Source organism: Colias philodice, chromosome 7 (genome assembly GCF_061535455.1).
Source record: "Colias philodice isolate Cphi_HAF_F1 chromosome 7, ilColPhil1 Martin Lab GWU primary, whole genome shotgun sequence".
In the NCBI taxonomy this organism is placed as follows: domain Eukaryota; kingdom Metazoa; phylum Arthropoda; class Insecta; order Lepidoptera; family Pieridae; genus Colias; species Colias philodice.
Genome location: NC_143092.1, coordinates 3,072,802 through 3,091,152, shown reverse-complemented (window position 1 = coordinate 3,091,152; position 18,351 = coordinate 3,072,802). Strand labels below are relative to the sequence as shown.

Sequence of the window (18,351 nt, the reverse complement as noted above, 5' to 3'; positions counted from 1 at the left end):
CAGTCAAATGTTTACAAATTCGGAGTAAGGTCAAAGGTATTGGATAAATCGAATCAGATCCCAGAATGTGAAATAAACGGGATCTCCCATGAGCTTTGGGCACGTGTGAGAACTGAGAACTACAAGTAATGTTTAATATAGTAATAATTTAGCCAATGGAGAGAATATCAAATGAATGTAGTGCGTGCGGACGCGATTGTCGAAGGAATATTTCGTAGTTATATGGATAATCCTACTAATATAATATAAGTAAAAGATTAAAGATGAAATGTAAGTTATACCTACCAACAAAAATGCCTTCTGGGAACTTTATAAAAATTGTCATTGATTGATATTTTACTTGGTTACCACGCACTAGTACCTAGCGTTATAAAATTCTATGTAGGTACTTATAACTGAATCTTACTTCGAATTTAGATACGATGGATTGCAAATAAATTAACTATACGTAGGTAGTCAACAGACTATGCTATAAATTATAAAATACTAAAAAAGGTATACAAGGTATAAAAGGCAAAATATATGTCTCCATAACTCTTCTCGGAATGGGAAAATGATGTCACGTTTATGTTTATATTTTTATATTGATATAACATTACCTATAACGCAGGCAGGCGTATCCAGAAACATATTATAATATAACATGCTATAAAAAGTATAAAAAGAAATTGTTCCATAATCTATTTTTTATTAATTCATATAACTGAAGCATGATTCTCGAAAAAACAAACATAAAGTTTAAACCTATGGTCTATTTTATTCATTAAAAATTTTATGCTTTACATATTTATATATCCATTTTACAAACAACATTGTTTGCAACTCTCCTTTTTCATATATTAAATGAAGAACGTTAAATAAACAAATCAAATATATCGGAAGCCAAAACAAAAATAAATGGAGAACCCACGGCCGAAAATAATTGAACAGAGCTGAATTAATCTTTTATTATTTTATGAAACCCTTTGTCCATTTCGAATACAAAATTTACCGTGTACGTACAAAATATTCAAAAACTAATCCACTTTGGGTCTCTGGCTATAGGTTTGATGTTTCAACCTTTAAACTTTAATATTTTAAAATAAAATGCCATTTTTTAGAAGCGATAGATTCACAATCTAGCTCGATTGATTTGCTTTGGGACGCATACCTAAGCCGTTTGAAAGTATTTCTATAGGTAGGTACATGTTTTTTTAATAAATTTAAAAATAATCTTATACATATATAAAATTCTCGTGTCACAATGTTAGTCTGCATACTCCTCCGAAACGGGTGGACCGATTCTCATGAAATTTTCTGTGCATATCGGGTAAGTCTGAGAATCGGCCAACATCTATTTTTCATATGTACCACGGGCGAAGCCGGGGCGGACCGCTAGTGATATATAAACGACATGTTCATTCCAATAATATAACACAGTAATAATACGTACCTATTTTTAAATCCTCTCACAACTGAACAATTCAACGAATTAAAAATATATTCACTCATTTGAATTTCACAGATTTGGTAATATTTAATTTTATAAGCAATGTTTCTATTTTTCTCGCCCTTGCTATATTTGCTTATGAGTTATGATCTTTTGACAGTTCGCGCGGCGCGCCATCTTACCATCTTTTTTTTTTATTCTGGGCTCTGGCAATGAGCGAAGACCTCAGAGGAATAAAGGCGAAGACTTATTTCGAGTTTTAAGTTAAAGGTGGGGAAAGGTAAAGATAAATATTGTTATAAAAGGAACTAAAGGATGATCAGGAAAAGAAGCTAAACATGGGTAATTTGGATCAAACAAAATAAGAACAAATAAATAATCTTACCATCTTACCCAAATCTTACGGCTGCTGGGCGTCAGGCGTTTTAAATATCGAACTAACCAGCAACATTTTGTTTTCTTTTTAATTTCAAACCACGGAAATATTTAGGTCATTTTACTTGGTTAATAATTAAATGAAAAAAAGAAACGTAGTATCAAATCATAAATAATAATAAAAACCAAGCAGAGCTGGATAGACCGTCATTAAATATTAAAACGTCCGCTAAATTTGTTAGGAGGGACGAAATTTAAAGAAAAAAATATCATTAATAATTCACACCGTACACCACGTCCTTTGTTCAATATTAATATGCCGTATCAAAGGCACGTACTGACTAAATAATTCAAACTAAAATATAATCTCCACTTACAAAAGACAAATAGTGGTAGGGGAAATACGTACAAAACGACATGTATGGACAAAATGACATAGTCCCCTTATTTCAAAATTGGCGGGTTTTAGCTACGTCTCCGCGACTGTATCACGTGACGGCAGCCATATTTACAATCCTGTCAGACGTTGAGCATCATTCTGACAGTTGCGCCGCAGTTACCAGTTCAAACTTGTATCTCGCCTTCAAAAGTTTATTTTACAGGTGTTTTTTTCCTATTTTCTGGCGAGTTATTTGTTGTTATTTGTAATTATTTGTATTTAAATCGATAAACTACGCTAGTATCCAGTGATTTCGATTAAGTTTATTGAAATCATTAGTTATTTTATGGAATTATGATTTTTATTTGTTTTTCGGTGAATTGGGACAAAATGACATACATACAAATTGGACAAAACGACATAGTATGCCAGTATGCCATTTTGTCCATAGTGTCCATAGTGTCCATAGTATTTTCCAATTCTAAGCCAGGTGAAGGTTGGTTACGATGTATAACTTGTTACCTTTGGGCTCATGCGTCATGTGCTGGTGTCCCAAAGAAGACCAAAGGATTTATTTGTGAACTTTGCTCTTAAAAATTTGTATGTCATTATGTCCTTATCGTATATGTCATTTTGTCCATACTATATGGACAAAATGGTTTTTGTTATTAGTTATATTTTTCATTATTATATATTTTATTATAGATCCTACTTAATTAATAGACTGTGTTACTGATAGTCAATGAACTTAAGATGAGTATAAACGATTGAGACTGATTATAATGCCATTCAATAAATAAATATGATTGGAAAACAAAACACCCTGTCATTTTGTCCGTACTTCCCCTATAATGAAGGCTCTAAGACGCCGCGGGCGGTTAAGAAATAAGGGGAATTTATGTCGAATCAGACGCCAGGACTGACATTAATTAGCCGTCGCGATACCATTATTCATCTCTATTTTTTTTAATATTTTTGGTAAGCAATGTCAATATAACTCACGGTTAAATTAAATAATATATGTGAAGGAAAGGAATACTATTATGGCAAGAATAGCCATAGATAATAGCAACACATGTTTTATAAGAAGGTTGTGTTTGAAAGAGTGGTTAGTGAAACAAGTCTCGGAATTGGAATGTAATAGGCCTCGATTCGAAATTTAAAATATGTTTTTTTTTATAACTGGCCTGTTAGAAATATAATTGTGTGTTCTTTTTTTAAAAAGCAAGAATGTAGATAAACTATCCAGTTAAAATGATTATTTCATTATTGACTGTATTTTACCGTACGAATCTGCGTTCAGCTTTATCCAACCGACCCAACATTTACAAGTTAATGTTTACTGAGTATTTTAATTGTTCAAATATTTTCTCAGCGTAATTTTCACACGCCGTAATAGATCTTTAGAAAGGTCAAAAATAAATCTCATCCGCCTACGGTTGCATAAAATTCGTTGTATCCCAAACATTAATCTCTTAAGCAATTGTGTTAAAACCCGCTACTTCCTTCCAGTAATAAATCAAGCTAGAATACATAGCGCTTTCTTTGTTTAGGTTAAAACAATTGTTGAAATTTGTACGTATCACTATAATATTTTATGCGGGATTAGGATAGCTTAAGACGCGAAGCGCTGTATCGCATTGTTTTAGTTTTTGACTAAGTATTTGCGTGGTTTATTAGTTTACAAACATGATTTGTATGTAATATAATGAGTACAGATTTATTAAAAGAGGCTTCTATTCAAGTCCTGAAAAGAAAAGGATGTAGTAGTGATAAACGAAAAAAATAATTAAGTTTAGATAAGTATTTTAATTTAATAACTTAAAATATTTTTTTTGATGTACTTAAGTTGTCTATCTTGTTCAAATGGGATTAAATAATATTGTAGTATCCCTTGTATTTAAGAGTATAGTTTTCATAAGTTAAGGTGTTTCTTACACAAAAATACAATTAATTCACTACATCTTTACCAAAGCAATCGAACATTATTCATTACAATAGCATGAACACAAGTCCAGTTCAACCACAGAAAGATCGTACGTGCACTGAGGTGACATTATAACAGGTTTACAAACCATTTGCATCTCAAATGTATTTCCTCTCGAATGCATTGTGCAAGTGATCGGTGCATTAATGGTACAGCTTGTGACCTAAAAACATCACAAGTAACTCCTAGTATAGTAAGCTCATTGTTGCATATTTATTTTGAGTTTTAAATACGCTTTTAAAAGCAATTATGATTTTAAGCTTAAAAGCATGTTGTCGAGCGCTCTCGTTATCGGTAACTATCGTTATTTTTAATTGTTCTAGAAAATATGTTTGTTGGAAGAGAATATAAAACATCTAATATGATATCGTTCGAAGAATACTTTATTAATTAGTTTGATCAATTAATAAAGTAATTTATAAATGTTTATTTTAGTTGCATGGTACACAGGCAATAGTTAATAATATTTCCGCACTATAAATATAACATAATATGATACTTATCATCCAATAGAGCTTTTAAATAAATGAATTAAGTAGAACATTCCATGAATTTTTTATGAGTGCTAGATATACCTTTGAATACACATATGCTTTTAAATGGTAATGTTTCCATGTTCGTTAGATATTTGTGTATTTTTATTTTTATACTTTATTAATGAGCAGTTCTACACGTATACACAGTTTACACAATATAGGTAACAATGAATGGTTGTATTCCAGATATTTAGTATAGAGAAGATACTCTTGCTTCGAAATCCATAAAATAATATATTTATACATTATTTACTATTAAAATATTGTAGCAATCATCTTCCATGTAAGGCTTATTGCTATAAAAATATTCCATCAGATTCCCAAAAGATTTTTTAATAAAAAAATAATAGGCGCATAAATTTATCACATAGACTGCAGGTACGAGTAATAAGCTCGTTTATCATTCATTTCTTATACGGTCCCTTTTACTTTTATTAAAATACTAGCCTGTCTTGGATGAATACTTTTTTCTTTATAACCTTGTTTTATTTTCTTCGTGATTTAATCAAATTCTTGGCCTTTAAAGTGGTTTTGAGATGAAGTAGCTGTTCTCTCATGAACCTGCCTCGATATAGACTCGACCGTAATGGATGTGTGATCCATCTTTGTAGTGTAATCAAATTACAATGGGTTGTGTCCTATGGTTATAGGAAATTTTCACGATGCGGAAGACATTTTGTCGAATGGGTCGGTTCTTTGCAAAATTTGGTGTGGTTTGTTTGATGGTTTTACTATATTAAGTTTTATATAAAAAAAAATGTTTTCCTTTTCTCCTTCTATTTTATGATGATATGTATGAATATATTAAAATATATAACTGTAAGAAATTGTGTTGAAATTTATTATACCGTGCAAAAAGCATTACCAGGCTCTCTTTCAAACCAGTTTTTCGAAAATAAGACATATTTGGTGAAATAATACCTAAAATATTTCAAAAAATTGTCCAAGTAAATTATACTATTAAAACGCCAATGATTGTTTAAACCGTCCACAAGTAAACAACACACACCCCACTTATATTTGGAAAAGCTCAAGTAAAATCTCAGAAACGTACGCCAATGCTGCCAGTAAAACAACTGACGATATATAAATCGTCACATCTGAACATAATGAGCTAGTCCTTCGTTTTAATTAAGTTCTTGTGTAATACGATATAATGAAACTCGTAAATAAGGCTGCGTCATTCTCGTCGCAGTTTGTATGTAAATAGACGCCCAAATACAGCATTATGTAGCCCAGTACGAAGTAAATAGAGTTTTGCATCTTTAGCAAGGAAATTGCGTACCGTACGATATTATTTGAGGCGCGCTTTGTTGAACTAATATTTGATATTGAAGGATGTTTTGGTCACATTTTTTGGTGTATGGTATCTATGTTTGAAGCTTCGTGGATTACTGTTGGTACCATTGCTATCTATATATCTAGCATATATTTTTACGTTACCAAAAAACATTGAATCGGTGAAATTTACCTATTTTTATTCTGCCATCAATTTTTAAAAGAGAATTTAATTTGGATAGCAATTAGCAATGAAATCCTATATTCAGATAAGGTATTTTAAAATTGAACAATATTAAAAAAGTTTTAAAATACGCGAGATTCTGGAAATGGCGGCATGCCTCCAACTGTTCGTTATTGTTGAAAAGATCAAGGTCCCAATTAAAATTGGGAATAGGTGTGCCAAATTCTAATTTACTGTCTCTTCAGTTTTGCAATGACCTCAACAAAAAGTGCACTCAAATATAAAGATTGAACATAATAAACACAAAGCAACTTTGTTACGTGACATGCATGCAACTTTGTACTAATAATGTTAATTGTGTCTTGATTAATTTCTTGAAGATTTAAGATTACTTATAAGTAATTTAATGTTATTAAATAATATATTCATTCTAACACACAACTTACTTATTTATATCCCACGCTCAATACGGATCGCGAAAAGTTTACAAATCAACATAGACCAAACATTTAGTAGGATTTGATAGAAATAGACTTTAGCAATGTCTCTCACAAGTTATATTTAGCAGATACAAATATAAACGTTATTCGATCCTCTCAATCATTAGATGGAATTATTCTGAATACATCCCAAGATAGGACACATTTTCGTTTATTTATGCCACTAAAATTTACGTATTTCTCAGGAATAATATTTTTTATCAATAATCTACCGCCTTCAAAATGACAGAACAAGACCAAATTTAAATTAGATCACACGGGACGCTCCAGTTTTCAAATAATAAAAATAATCTTTAAAATTGATACACCCAGTCAACAGTCTTAGGTAAATAACACTAAAACATTCGAATTGAGAACTTTCTTATTTTAACTTCAGTTAATAAACCTTTGTAAGTTAAGTTATTCTGTGGTAAATGAAGTAGAAACTTCCAAAGGCTATCTATATAAAGTAACTGTCATTTCTCTTGCCAGGTAATGCCATTCCATGCACGTTGCATACGTGCAGGTCAAATGTAGCTTCCTTAACGCGTCAGCTTGCATAGTACTGAATATCTTAGTATAGAACATGTTTGAAAAAATGTTTAGCAGTGGCTACCCTGACTAATGGTTTGTCAATGTGTTATTTTCTTGAAATAAAGTTTTATTGAGTGAAAGATACGATTCCCCGGGAATACTCGCTCGTAAGAGAAACAAATTATTGAATAGAATTGTGAATTTTAATTATGTTTGAAAATATACAAGAATATATTATTATGATCAAGCTTAACATAAAACTGTAGAGGAAAAGAGAAACTTTATATTTGGTATCTACTGAAATTCACTGCGATGTTGATGTTTTTATATAGCCTGATCATTGCCAATACCATATTATTGGCTATATATATACTATATTATAGGCTGTTAAAAAAAATCAGTTTCTCTCACACTACAATATACAGGCCTATATTGAATTTCGATATTCGTTTATCCTGCCTATATGCTTTGAATTTGGCTATCATACAAAAATTTTATTCCGCTGACGTTTTATCACTCATAAGTTTTGTCGTTTACGTTCTGTAGTTTTCGCTTTTCGTTTAGACAACTCGTGTCAGCTGTTTGAAGATGCAAAATTCAGAGGAAATTTTAAAATGCTTTTGCACAAACTGAAATTTAAGGCCAGGCGCCTCTAAAATATATGGACGTCGTGTAAATAATATAATATCCTGGCTGCATGCTCGCGGTTAAATTGTTTAGCAGTATAAACATTTAAAATTGTGTTCAAATAAATTGCCCTTAGTTTAAGTGAAGTTATGGACGAAGGAAATTAATTAAATATGTATGAAACGATTAAACGATAATATGATTGTACAGTGAGAATATAATTTGATCTTTATTCCTGCTAATATATTTTTGTGTATTAGGTATTAGGCAGAAATACGTAATATAAGACACAATCTTTCCAGTACTTCTAATACTATATGCAAATAAATATTCGTACAAAAATACATGCAATTAATTTTATTAATTTTTCCTGTCTCGTTAAAATTTCTCTTAGTCACGGCACGATTTTCTAGTATCAAAACTTAAATTTTCCATAAAATCATTGCATTTATACGAAATAAAGTGTTCGGAAAATGGACGTAATATAGAGACATTCGATACTGAAATACGTTCGTTCTACGAAGAGAATAATGAATAAACTTGTGAACAATTCATTGTACATTGATGTACAGTTCATTAACACTCGCGCCAACTTTATATCGCTACAGTTTGTGTATTTCATTAAACTCGACCTTTTTCCACCACAATTTTTCACCCCTGTTTAATAATGTAAAATACTTTTTTCGTAATCGTTTGACCGCCTACAATTACTTAAATGAAGCGAAATTTTACTTATAAGCCTCCCTTGACGATTATGACGAAGAAAATATTACTTCATATTTTTTAATGTTTCATTTTAAGGACAACTTTTTATTATATTTTAAGGTTCAAAGAGCGCTTGCGTTAATGGTTTCGAAGATATTTGAACGTGCATTATCATACATCTATACTAATATTATAAAGAGGAAAGGTTTGTATGTATGTACGTATGTATGGTTTTCACGCATAATCTACTGGACCGATTTTGATGAAATTTGGCACAGATAATCTTTAGACCCTGAGAAAGAACATACGCTACCTTTTATTGCGAAATATGTACCACGGGCGAAGCCAGGGCGGACCGATTATAATAAATAAATACTCATAATTACATTTGCTAACACAACCACGTTTTAAATAAACGAAACGAAATACAAACTTCCACATTTATCATCCGAACGGTGCGAGGTTTATTTAAGAAACTATCCTGAGACGTATCTCAATTTAATTAATCTGAACAGATAAAACGGAGTCAGTGCTGTGAGTTACACGTTCAGTTAAATCCAGCTGAGTAATGAATAAACGGACCGCAGTGAACACTGACGAATGGTATATATATCGGCCAATATGGAGCCCGCTTTTTACGCGATTTATATAGATGGAGCCAATCCCGAAATTGCTGCGTGCTTTAATTTATAAGGACACGCTGTATCGGTTAAAGCTCACGCATATAAAAAATATTACGATAAATAACAAAGATCACAAAAACAATATTGTCATATTTTTTTCGGTTAAAAGTAATCTGTCGAATTTCCAGTATACGTAATGTTATGAATTAAAATTCCACTCGAATTATTATTTAAGAAACACATGAAAAGAAAAACCGATAACGTTTTGCAAGAATAACAATGTCATTTCCATTTCAATAACGTTTACGAAAAAAAGAAAAAGAAAACCCAAAACATTAATATTTAACAATATAAGTAAAGAGTCCTGTCTGTATCCTTTCCAAAATATTTGACGAAAGGAAGCAAGAAACAAAGCAGTGGTTAGTTTAACCGTTGATTAAAAAAGTTTACAAGCAAGGGGCTGCGTTGAAAGGATTTCTATTAACCGCACAATCTTCAATCTCAAACTCTGTTTAGGTTAAGTACCCTACGCAAATTATTGTTGCGTATAGTGCCTTATTATGTGGTTTACCAAGTTTGCCTTTCCTAATATGTTTATTTTCCTCTTTGAAAATGAAAATATACAAGTTGAGTTTGATATTTAGTTTTATAACATTCAAATGATTTAGAAAGCGAGCCGGATTGGAATTCCGAGTCGAGATCGATATTTTTCCCTACTTTCAAAATTTCTCTACCATAAGCGCACCTCTTGAATCTGTTTTGCACCACGTCCTTCTTATACATTTTGTATGAAAGAATTTTGGAAAGGCGACGAGGCGGCACGCCACGGTTGCGCCGCGGGCGTACCGCAGGCGTACCGCAGGCGCGCTTCCCCCATCGCATCCAAATAGAGGTCAATTCACGGTCATACACAATCAAAAACAAATCGGGTGGTAGGAGACGGTAGCCTGTCAGTCAAAAAATATGTGTTCTCTCTGTGTGGAATTATATAGAGCTGCTATTACATACCCTTCTTCGTTTTGTTTTTAAAGGTGAATTGAATTAATCGATGAAATGATTTACACAGGTGATGGCAGTAGGGAAAGTGAAAATGAAGAAGAGCATAATGAAAGTTCCCATGTATTTACAATGTCAGAAATAAAGATAATCCTGATTTTGATTGTGTTTTTTATTTATTTGTAATTGTAATAATATTGTGGAATGATCAGTACTGTAAATACTTTTGAACTGAGATTTTAATGATAAGATTTATATGGTTTAAATGTAAACCTGTGTTTGAAAACCATATTTTATCTATACTAATATTATAAAGAGGAAAGGTTTGTATGTATGTATGTATGTATGTATGTATGTATGTATGGTTTTCACGCATAAACTAGGTACTGGACCGATTTTGATGAAATTTGGCACAGATAATCTTTAGACCCTGAGAAAGAACATAGGCTACCTTTTATTGCGAAATATGTACCACGGGCGAAGCCGGGGCGGACCGCTAGTACAATATAAATTTTGTGTTATTTTAACCTTCTTTTCTTCCATCATTACACCAGTACTACTTTAAAATTACTTTAAAAGTACTATAAAATTTTCCAAGTAAATTCCAACATTTTCAACAAAGATATATTTGCAATCGTGGGGTTATCCTCGCTATTTACTTACAAGGAATTATCAAAACAAAATCGTTACTTTCAAATTAATGTTAATCTCTTTTAGCACAAAAAACATAATTTTACTAAATTATGCATGAAGAAAATGCATTTAACCACTCTATATAAATATCATTTTCGGACGCCAACAGCGCGCCCGATGCGCGCCGGCCGCGGCAGCGCGCCCGAGGCGCGCCGGCAGTGCGCCCGCGGTGCGCCCGATGCGCGCCGCGCCGCTTGTATATGTCCCGCGCCTATAAGTTACACTCCTCGCTTCTACCCGGGTAGTCTTATTGTATCCTATTATCTTTATTGTCGTATCTTTCAAGTGGGATAAAACTGTACACAGTATGCAAAATTTAGAAATCCATAGCAGATAAACAACTTGCTTGAAGGTTTAATGTTTTTTAATGAAAGCGAGTAAAACCATGCGGCCACGGCTAGTCCGAACTAATTTATCAACACGTCACGCGCACAGCGTTCAGACGAATTTAGAGAAGCAATCCAACGTTAAAAAGTAATTGTTATTAATTAATCTCGATTATTTCATTCTAAGACTGAAGAGTGTAATTGAATTCCACTAGTAATGTATTCTATCGGCGATCCGCTCACTCTTAAGTGGCTAAATTAAATTAAGATCTCTATCTGATTCTTATTAAGTTTACTTGATAAAACCTTATTGCAGACAGACTAATGACAGTGTTCGAGTCTAATGGAAAATGGTGTCTTTTAATTTTATTACGATTCTGTGATCTGCATTAATTAATCTGTGGGATTAGCCGCTTTAAATGTCATTGAATGAATATAGGTACACACACATACCTACACATCAACTCACGCATTATTGAACAGCGAAAGAATAAGGATAAATATTTTAATTAACTTGTTTAATAAATCTAATTACAATATAATGACCCCATATATATAATTAATTGAGTTCAAATATTCCACCTTATCCTACCTCAATTCTCGCAAAAATTTAAGTATATTTAACATATAAATTTATAAAGAATAGAAAAAATTCGATCACGAGGCGGGACTCGAACCCGCATCCTTCGCGCCATTCCGGGGCGGATGCCTTACCAACTCAGCCACTCGTGACCCGCCAGAGCAATCGAATTTATTCTATTCTTTCAGTTTTATGGGCTGAGTTGGTAAGGCATCCGCCCCGGAATGGCGCGAAGGATGCGGGTTCGAGTCCCGCCTCGTGATCGAATTTTTTCTATTCTTTATAAATTTATATTTATAAAGCATTTGAATGCCATAAAACCAAAAATATAAATTCAACATATATTTAACATGACAATCCAATTTAAAATGTAACATCGCACGAATTCAAGAGCACAGTTGTATATTATGTTGGAATATCTCACTATTTCACAGACGGCAAATATTAAATTTTATGTAGTGTGTCACACTCGTAGCAATACGAAAACTTGAGAACAGTGTGTGAATGTAGGTGAGAATAATAGGTTAGTTAAGGATAACGTATTTTCACTTGAGCTATCACACGAGAAAGCGGAAGCTGTCTGTAGACAGTTGCAGTGTAAGCTCTGAGTTTACGATTCATTGTGTTCTGTATCAACAGTGAAGGAACATAGGCTTATTTCATGAGATAGTGGGTCTTATTTCCTCGGCTTATTTTATGGAAGTAATAGTGGTTCATATTTCTACGAATTAAATAAGTGTTAGTGAAATAGAGGTTAAAAGTACATACATTATTGTCACTGTAAATACGAATTAAATCAATTTTACAATGTTTATTTTCAATCATTGTTAATCGTTGATACGATTAATTGGTGTACAGTTGAGACTGGTTTAGAATGTTCCAATTAAAGGCTGTTTAAATTACCTTTATATATAATAAGTTAATCCATACTAATATTATAAATGCGAAAGTAACTCTATCTGTCTGTCTGTTACTCAATCACGCCTTAACTCTTGAACCAATTTGCATGAAATTTGGTATAGAGATATTTTGATACCCTAGAAAGGACATAGGATAGGTTTTATCCCGGAAATCCTACGGGAACGGGTTTTTCTTTGAAAACGCGGGCGAAGCCGCGGGCGGAAAGCTAGTTCTATATAAAATTAACAGTGGCCACAAGTTAGTGCAATATACCGGAATTGTGGCAGGTAATATATGCAAGACATCCTCTGTCTTAAATTAGTACAACTAAACGTATGATAATGTGTTGCCGTGGTAACAGAATTAAGTTAATAGCTCCAGCTAAATTAACTCTAAAATGAGGATCACGTTCTACTTGGGAGTTTGTAAAACGAGTGCTCTCTTTGTACTCGTAATGGTGATACTTGTATTTTTTGTAACAGATAAACAATTAACTTTCGTCTTTCTTGATGCTATCTGAAATGTATATACGACCGTAAAAAGACTAAAATTATTTAATAACGCCCCAGACTTAGATTATTCGTTTCTAGTCTATGCGTAATTTATAACTAAACACTAAATATTAGATATTAAAATATTATATAAACTATAAAATAGACCTGAGAAGAACCCTTTTTCATATAAATTTGATCAGTACTTGTCTTTGCGAAAAACTTATAATTTTGGAAAAAAATATCATACAAATTATTATAGATATTGTGAATTCTAAATTTTTGGTGCAACAGGAAAATAAATAAGGATCAGAATTAAGTTTCAACCCTTACTCTGTTAAATTCTCTACAATAATAAACCTCATAGAAACATTGTCATAATAGCACCCAATTAAGGTTATATTAAGTAATATAGCTTTCACCTAGATGACAATATTTACGCTAATTAGTAAGTGCTTTTCTTAGTTCTCAGTCTTTAGAGGCACTTATATAATTAATATTCCTGGAATATTTATTAGAGCAAAAGGATGTCAATTTAATAGCACTCTGAAATAACAAGGAAGTTATCAGGGCAGCATTAGTTCTTCATTATATAACAAAGGAACAGGGAAATTCTAATAAAATTTAAATTATTTTATGTCTTCATACACGTGTAATATTTTTTCATGGTTAACTAATTTCGGCGGTAAGAATGTTTATATTTTTAGAATTGATGAACAAATGAGATGATTATTTAAGTATGTGAATGAAAAGTCATTACCTAGATACCATCTCCGTAATAGTGCGTGTTTTTCTATTTGATAACCTAAAATTAATTAAATAATATATACATTCTAATATACATATTCCCTTTTTTGTTTTATTCTGTTCCATCGAGTTTACGCAGATGAATCTATGAAGCAGATTTTAAAATATGGATGATACGATGTTTCTAAACATATTGCAAATTTAGTCAAACATGAATTGAAATCTTTGAAATAAACAATTTTGATTATAATTCAATCAATAAAAACTATGGTGTTTATGCATGCAAACGTAGACTTTTCTAAAGCGAACAAAAGTACAAACTGAATAAGTACAAACTTTTTACTGCTGAATAAGAGTATGGATCCAACAATTCATCGAGTTTTGTTTTTCATAGAACGATGTAGCAATTTTTGCGTTTTTGCAATCACACTCGATACTATTCGGACGCTTGTGATAAAAATCAATAGCTTTAAAATACATATACTCTAAATTGTTCTTAGATCCTAATAATAATATTATAAATGCAATAGTATGTTTGTTTGTTATTCCGTCACGCAAAAACTACCTAACCGATTTTCATGAAATTGGGATTAACACATATGATAGTATTTATCCTGAAAATCCCACAGGAACAGGATCTATGCGGATATTTATTTGAAAACACGGGCAAAAAGCTAATAGTTGAATATATAATATGGAAGAATATTTCATCGCAAAGCAAAATTTCTAACTCATTATAAATGAATGTGAATGTAATATCATTACTTGTTGATGGAAAAGCGTTGAAAGGGATTTCAATAAGCTCTTGTGGCTCCATTACTATAGAAATATTGCGAAGAGATCCGCGATGTTAATGTCGCAGTCACCTAGTTGAATCTGCTATTAGATTGTATGACTAGTGTGTTCATTGAATAACGACATTTAAGGACAACGCTTTTTTAATGCTTGCAACCGTCTTCTTGTGGACGGTTAGAAAAAGTTAATTCTGTCGCCATTCAATGAACGCGCTAGTCATTCAATAACATGCCGAGCGTTATATCTGCTCTGTTCAATGGGCTAAGTTACAATCCGCTAACTAGTTGGACGTTGAAGGTCGCTTGATAAATCAACGTTCGACCTAGTCATTCAATTGAATGTCATCATTCAATGAACGTGCTAGTCATTCAATCAAATAGCAGATTCAACCAGATGACGGCGACATTAATACTGAGTTCTACATACATTTGTGTTGTAAATGTAATGCAAATCGTATTGGCTTAGTGTGCATCATGTGGCTTACAATCAGAAGGCTATAGGATCTCTATTTACCGAGACACCGCACGCCTTAGCGGTTGACCCGGGATAAACCTCATAGATGGTTTATGTAATGTGTAGGTATGAATAATACTAGGTAATAGCTCGAGGGTTTGCCCGCTTTGTCAATGGAAATGTAAAAACAAAGAAATATTACCGTTTGCATATATATGTTTTTATTTGTATTTATTTCATGAAGCAATCCATTGCGACAAAAACGTTGTCATAATAAATAAAGGTACAGTTGTTATTATTTATCCCTTTGCGACACTTAACTCTGAGCGAATGTAAGTGTATGTGTCTGGACGGTGATACAAAAGTTTTAATTGTAATGAATTATACAAACGTCTTGGACAAACTACTTCTAGCAAGGATTTAAGGTTAAAAAGTCCAAGTAAGTCTCTTCATTGGATATTAAAAGTTACAAGACCATAGCAACTACCTTAGTATTTGCTAATGAATGATTGTAATATTTTTATAATTATTCAAACGCGATGATTCAACTAATATATTCCCTTAATATCAAATATATTATTATGTTCACAAAAGCGTTAATATAATGATAATATTATTATTAAACGGTACTTAGAATCTAGATATCAAATATATTTTACATATATTAACAATAAACAATATTCCATAAAGATCTCTATGTTTTCGCTAGTGAACAAATAGTTTTATTAACGTCTACGATTGCTACGCTATCACATCGTCAATCTTGATGCTACGGGCTACGGAGCTACGAATGTGCAGTTACGTAGCACTTTAAGCGAATGTATGTCTTTACTCTTTGTACACACTTCAAAATAAATTTATGTATGAGAAAATTATCTTGTATGTTATAAATTATTTTGTTAATACAATTTACGTTTATTGTTTTTGTAAATTAGTATTGTAATATGATTGTCTTTTAAAAGTAATTATAATTTTTAAAATCTTACTGAATTATGGCAGTAATACAAAAAATTTTATTCGTTTCTTGCAGTTCAAAAAATCACTGAGATACTATTTTATATTTATAAATTGCATGCAACATCGTAATCACTTTTTAAACACACATTTTTTGTAATATTATGTATTTCTTAATATTATTCTGAGTCTGATAGATCTATAACCATCACTACTAACATTTTCAAGATTTTTGCAACAAACAACCGCGGAATTAAATCCTAATACATCTAAACAGAACACCTATATTATGCGTAATAAACTCTTCTATTTTTATAAACATAACACTTATAATAGAGATTAAAATAGAACATATGTTCAATCATAAATATTCCATCAAACAACAGCCAGTATATACGCTTCACTGAAAATAACACACAAATGTGCAAAATCGCTAACGCTCATAACATAATCAGCAAGTTTTAAACAAACAGACCCGTAGTTCCTATTCCTGCACAAATGCTGTTTGAAGCAAAACAGATGCTGCAATTTGCAGTGTACACTTTTTATTTACAATTAGTTTGCTTTTGTATTTATATGAATATTGAATGTGGTAATTGACAAATAATAAAAAGAACAATATTTGATTTATTTTTACATAGTTTGTTTAAAATATTTACGAAAATTAAGTTAGATTTTTGTAGTAAGGTTTTTGAATACAAAAAAATATAAATAAATGACTAATTTTTGCTTAGTCTAAAGGAAAGTTTTTTTACTATCCGCTACTCTCAATATAAATTGATACTTCGTTTTACGAAAGGGCACTATCTTACTTGAAAGAAAAATAAAGCTTTAATAACATAATAAGAAAATTCCATTCATAGATAAGAACCGTATGATAGCAATTTTCCTCAACATCGCGTAAAAATAATTACGATATTATATGGCAACATACGCTTAGCTTCCATAAAACAGGCAAAAACAAAAGTTATTATCATAACACTTAGGTTTAATTTAGCGTAATAACATGAAAAAAGGTCAGATTGTTGAAACAAATACGTAACTTATCCTTTATCTTTAACGATTTAATTTTATAGTACCCTCCATATTTTTAAGGATATCTAAATATCTTTACGTCGATAGGCTTTGAATAGGTTTCTCTTTTATTATTATGGAGCTTTCAATGAAATATTATAGTTCTTAATCTGCTTTATAAATACAAGCTGCTCGCCCCGACTTCACGCGTGTAAACATTTTGAACGGCTTTTTTGCATTCTGGTCCAAGTAGAGACAAATCTAACAAACGAAAAATCATTAAGATCCGTTCATCCGTTATTGAGTAGTAAATTGTGTAACCAACACGACTTATTTTATTAACATAGGTATGCTATTTAACGTGGTTATTTTTCGAACATTTTAATAATACATATTATATATTTTTACCCAACATAATACATAGAACTGTAATGTTGTCAGAATAAGATTTCACTGAATATCATCATCTTTGTGAATATTCTATGTAATTTCACCGAACACTAACACCGGAAGAGCTTCCTTTTATGTTCGTATCGCCTTTTCTCATGACGAAAATGCAATTTAATAGATATTCTCTGTAGTTCGCATCAGCGTTGTTGAACCTATGAATATTTTTTTGATACGAAAATTAGTAAATATAATAACATGAAGACATTTGGTTTTGGTAGTATTGTAACTGGTTCATACATATTATGATATACCGATGTACAACTTATATATACTTCAAGTTTATTATCATAAAGCGTTTGTTTGAACGCGCTATTCTAAGGAACTATTGGTCCGATTTGAAAAATTATCTCGGTGTTAAATAGCCCATTTATCGAGGAATGCTATCAACAGGAGCGGAGCACCAATGAAGAATGTTTCAAAATCGGGGGTTTTTCTATGCGTGATGTCCTTTACCTACGCGGGCGAAGCCGCGGGAGGAAAGCTAGTTTCTCTAATAAAATATAATGTAGAAAAGAGCAGAAGCAATAACAGTAACATATAAATGGAGTTACAACCAATACCATTGAAAGTATTAACGTTAAAGGCGGAAAACTTTTCAATTTTACAATTTAGCACATTTATTAGAGCCAACAAAGAATTTTATTTTCTAGCGTAAATTTTCAATTTAAAATTTAGGCACGTCCCCGGCATTTATCTTTCATGCTCACAGTAAAACATATTTTCTCGCGTTCCATTTGATTGAGAATTCTACTTTAAAGTTCCTTAAATTTATTTCGCAAAGAGCTTTTATGCGATGTTGTGTTTTGGGTAAAGCGA

At 31.8% G+C, this 18,351-nt stretch overlaps 1 protein-coding gene and 1 non-coding gene across 2 annotated transcripts in view; one reads left to right on the top strand and one right to left on the bottom strand.

Annotated features, from left to right (window-relative positions):
* The window catches only part of LOC149486954 (uncharacterized), a 46,069-nt gene that overhangs the window by 3,786 nt on the left and 23,932 nt on the right, over positions 1–18,351 (top strand). The gene's annotated exons all lie outside the window — the stretch shown is intronic.
* Positions 11,808–11,883, bottom strand: TRNAS-GGA (transfer RNA serine (anticodon GGA)). The gene has a single exon. It is a non-coding gene; the product is annotated as a tRNA-Ser (tRNA).